This window comes from Vipera ursinii (assembly GCF_947247035.1).
Source record: "Vipera ursinii genome assembly, chromosome: 2".
Classification (NCBI taxonomy): domain Eukaryota; kingdom Metazoa; phylum Chordata; class Lepidosauria; order Squamata; family Viperidae; genus Vipera; species Vipera ursinii.
In genome coordinates this window covers 171,717,013-171,722,002 of record NC_139513.1, presented here as the reverse complement: position 1 = coordinate 171,722,002, position 4,990 = coordinate 171,717,013, and the positions used below count along the sequence as shown (strand labels likewise).

At 47.3% G+C, this 4,990-nt stretch overlaps 1 long non-coding RNA gene across 1 annotated transcript; it reads right to left on the bottom strand.

Annotated features, from left to right (window-relative positions):
* Positions 1-1,251: 1,251 nt before the first annotated feature.
* Positions 1,252-3,117, bottom strand: LOC310636631. Its single transcript, XR_014491756.1, has 3 exons — positions 3,028-3,117; positions 1,698-1,919; positions 1,252-1,303 (listed from the first exon to the last, which is right to left on the bottom strand). It is a non-coding gene; the product is annotated as an uncharacterized lncRNA (long non-coding RNA).
* Positions 3,118-4,990: the final 1,873 nt, after the last annotated feature.

Here is a 4,990-nt window from a genome sequence, read left to right as displayed (position 1 = left end):
CTTGTTTGGACAGAGAGCCTGCAGAAAGAGCTCTCCCCAGTTCCTTTTCTATCCCAAGTTGTGTGCAAAGGTAGCCATTTAAATCGAGTGATGTGGAGGTAAAATCAGAGCATGTTTTTTTCTTTATGAGACAGGTATCATGCCTGGATAATCCACCACAACTTTCTCTCCTTTCCCTCTCTTTCTAGAAGCCTATGTAACGGTTATTTATCTAAAGTTGGACTTGTCGGTCATAGGCACCATTGTGATCCTGGCTATAACACATCTCCCTCCCAATCTGCATTTTTTTTTAATTGCGCAGCTTTGGGGAACAGAAATAAATTTCCCAAGGAAGGGTGTCCCTGCCTGCTCTTTCTGCTGCTTATTCGGTTTTATGGGAATTCTTAGCAAACATGTGTCATCTCTGAGTCCTTCCAACTCCCTTTGATCTCAACGGAGCATGCTCATCTGGCAATAAGAGTCTTCTGGTACTTGAAGTAAAGCCTAAGGTCCATGTCTGAGGAGAGCCGCTCATGGTCCCATTATAAGCAGATGCAGAATTCACACAGAGCAGGAGGACTCCTGAATTTATGGGACTAATACAGAGAAACATATCTCTGTATTTCCAAACAAAAACCTCTTAAAACGTATTATTACAATGTATGTTTCTGTTGTGCCTTTGATGTTCAATGATATCACTTTATTATGGTATATCTTAAAATTACATATCATTCTCTTAAGATTGTTATATCCTGAAAATCATTGTGAATTATGATTTTATGAATGTAACACATATGTGCATTCATATAAATACATGCATGTGTACATACACATACAACAAATGGTTTTCAATAATATCTGCCTGGTTGTCTTTTTCCTGATGGCAGGACTGTTCTGCCTTACATATGTTCAACTAATGAAGCTGTCATCTTAACCATGATGATTATAATGATAATAAACACATTTGATTTAATTACCTGTTGCCTAACATGTTCAAGACAGGTGCTTTATTACATTTCTATCCCTCAAGGAAGCAAGGGAGGATAATGGGACTTTCTGCCTTGAAGCACTGCCACTTGTGAAGCATTTCTCCTTGTCTTTCCTATGTAGAACATTATTAGATGATCTATCAACAGACCACAGACTGCAGAAAGGAACATACGGAAGGAAGTTGTCCTTAATATCTTGAGATGACATACAAGTTTTTATTCTAAAGCAAGTGATGACAAACTAGTGGCACCTGTGTATCACATCTGCCTCTTATCATTCTTTGTTCTTGGCCAGGCGGTCTTTGGCCACCTTTCATGCGTGGCTCCTCCTCCATCTGTCAGGTAAGACAAGCAGGTCATTAAACCTTGATTGCCCTGAAACTCTGTCCAGCATTCATTGACTAGCTAATGTCAGAACCTTCACAGACTCAACACTGCAAGATAAGCTATTTCACTGCAAGTCATATGTTCACAAAAGATCTGTCCAGTACAGAATGGAGAATACTAGCCCTGTCTGTATATCAACCCAAGATTAAAATCCTAAGCTTTCACACTCAGACTTTAGCATCAACAGACTTTACTCCGATATATGATTGGTAGGCACAATGCTTATATAATAGCATGTCTGGCCTGGACAATACTTTTCCAGCTTGCAGTTCAGCCTTTACAGCATGATCAGCGAGGAGGGGAACTTGATAGCAAATGGAAGACCAATAGTGCATCCCTCACCATAGAACGGGCAGCTGACTCTGTCTTCAGCCTCAGCCCTGCACGTTATAGTCATAGCTTTAAATCTTGCATCTGTGGGTTGACAACATGGGACCCACCAAACAGCCTGTATGAGAGGCAATTCATAAAGCTCCCAATGTTATTAAGAACATCTGGGTGATGCAAGTAGATGGTTGACTCTCTTCACTCTACTGAGTCAACAAGGTGTGCCACAATGATAACCTAAATAAAAATAAATAAAAATAAAGGCAACATCAAGGAGGATGGAAAACTAATTAACTTTTAGCAACATGCTTTCTGTAGTCTCCTGCTTTCGATAGGCTTGATACAATAATAGCTTTCCCCTTCACAAGGTTGTTATAGGGAGGAAAAATATGGAAAGGGGCTTAAAACCTTCTTAGAATGATACAATCCTATCCTATAGATAACGAAGATGTACGCATAGGTGTGTGCATGTAAACGCATGTATGTGCATGCACATATGTGTATGCCTTAAAGACTACTAGGATATTTTTGATTACAGATTTTGGTTAACTTTCAGAATGCAGCAAGAGTCTCTGTTTTCCCAGTTCTAGTGACCGTCCATCACCTGCGACAGAGCTAAATAGTAGGACTTCTAGAGAAGCATTGTTAAAAGCTGAGCTGAGGATCAAGTTTCAGTTCATCCACAAGTTCCCCTCACAGCAATTCTCTTGGCCTCCACTGGTTATTTCAGATACTTTTGGCCTGTCTTTACAAGTTGTTGTCAGACTTACCAAGGCAATGAATAATCTTCAAAAATGCAAGGACAATTTACATTTAAAAAGGAAGGAGAGGAATATCCCAGATTATTTGTCCCCATGGTTTCTTTTATTCTGTGTCCATCTGAGAACAGAGAACTTAATATGTCTGATGCAGTGACCTTTAATCCTCAAGTGCTTAGGCCACGTAAGTATGTTGCACTTTAAAGTAACACAAAGCATTTTTTAAAGAGTGCAATTTACAAATTTTACTAGCACCAGCAATTTGGGGATGGAAAGAAAACAACAGAAATAATGCCTTTGACTGATCTGCTGTCTTCTCTATTCTCTACCCCTCCTCCTCGACTCCCACCGACTCCCACCTACTTCCGTAAAGGGTACTCTGCCCAGCCCACCCCTCCTGCACTCACGCACTGCCCACACATACATACATCACCACGGTCATAACCACCATCAGTTTGGAAGCTGCCTGCCTGTGCAAGGATTGGGACTGTGCGCCTATGGCTGGACTGCTACAGAAACAGGTAGTGGGAATCCTTCCATCCCTCTCAGCCTCTCTATCAGTGATGGAGAGGCAGCTTGGAACATACCATCTCATGGGCCGGAGGGAGGGGAAAAGCAGCCATCAATGAAGTTCCAGCTATAGATCCGTAGGTGTCTCTTGATTTCGAGAAGTGGGGAGGAGTCGGAGGGATGGACCTGGTTGAGGTGGAGGGTGGGGCAGGAGGTTCAAATTTCTATCATTGGCTTTCGCCTGCTTTCACCATTCCCACCCCCACCCCACCAAGCCGTGGTTCCCCTCCTCTTTCTCCTGCCTCCCCCTCCCCCCTCTGCTGAGATTTGCAGCTGGACCAGTGCTCCGCGAGCCCTCTCCATCCTTGCAGGATGTAGGCGCTGCGATGTCGAGCCGCAGCATCCCCGGGGCTGTAGTCAACTAGCAGCCCCCACCCTCGCCCTCCCCCCCTTCCCCTCCAATCCTCCCTTGAAAGGGGGCAAATTGAGCTGAGGAAGTTCCCCCGCTTCCCCGATTCTCGACTGGATCCGGGCCAAGCTAGAGAGAGAAAGGGGGGACCCCCTAGTTCCACCACCTCTCTCTCTCTCTCTCTTCAGCGGCCGTACAGCCTTCCTGCTCCCCTGCCCAGTTTCTTCTGCTTCTGGCATGGCCCGGTGAGTACCCTGCGGAGAACCTTCCTGGGAGGTTCTCCGGGGGGGGGGGGAGGGAGAGATCGGGATGGAAAAGTCTGTGCGATTGATAGATAGAGGCGTGTATGCAATATATAATCTCATAGCGCCCAGCGGGGTTTGAGGAGACTTCCCCTCCTCCTCCTGAGAAGGGAACCCGGGCAGCCTCCGTCATAGGTAATGCAGAAGGGGGGAGGGGAGCGGAATGCGGTTGGGATGGCGTGGGGACAAGTCACTGCAGAAAGCAAAGCTTGGTGGCCGTCAAATGGCGCCCCTCCCACTATTTTTATTTTTTTTTTTAAAAAAAAAAAGGTACTCTCCCAAATGCAGCCTAAAATTACCAGGGGAGAGAAGCGCTTGGTATACCTGCAGAGGTCCAGCTTTCAAAAACGGCTCTAGGATACTGATTATTGGTATGCCCAATGTGTGTGTGTGTGTATGTGTGTGTGTGAGTGTGGCGGTGGGGGGGGGGATGGTTGCAAAGTCCTTTGGCCGCTTGAGATCCCTTCCCAGTCATCGCCAGCTTTCTTTTGCAGCCGACCTCCTCAATGTCGACTTGCCTTGGCTTTCTCTCTTGCTGCACCTTGCGCGCTCGCCTGCCGGCATCTCAAGGTGACAGCGACGTATTCTTGAGGGGCGTGTGTGTGTGTGTGTGTGTGAGAGAGAGAGAGAGAGAGAGAGAGAGAGAGAGAGACTTTGCGCGCGCGCACACATGCTCAAGGAGATGGAGGGAGCGCCGGTGACGTCCCTGGCCAGATCAGTAAAGGGGTGTGGGTGGGTGGGTGGGTGGATGGGTGGGGGCATATTTCAAAACCAATAGGGCTCTCCCGCCCACCTACCCACTGCAGAGAGGTACCTGCATTAAGTGGGGGGCAGGAATTGGGCTGGGGGGGGGTTAAATCGGCAGCTTTAGCAGCAGCAGCCTTGCCCATCCGCCACGCCATCCCCACCTTCTGCCCCCTTGGTAACTGGGAAAAAGAGGTGGAGAGTCAGATCACCTAGCACGTGAATGTGCGAACATGAGAGGGGTGCGAAAGCGCGAACCTTCCAGCGATCCTCTGGAGTCTGGCAGGACCTTTTCAATGGCTCGTTTCGGGGGGGGGAGGGGGGCAACGGATCCCGGTGTGGACCGAGCGGAGACGGAACGATTAAGACTTTAAGGGACCGGGTGGACAGGCGGCTTGGCGGGATAGATAAAAAAACGAAAGGAAGAGCTAGATTCAGTGGGGGAGAGGGGTGGTGGAGGACAGAAGAAAAGCAGTTCGCTCGAACTTCAGCAAACGGAACCGCCAGGCCTTGAAGGGAAGGACGAGAGGAAAAATTCGGGGAAACTGAGGTCAGGCAAGGGTATTGCCTTGCCTAACCCCAGGG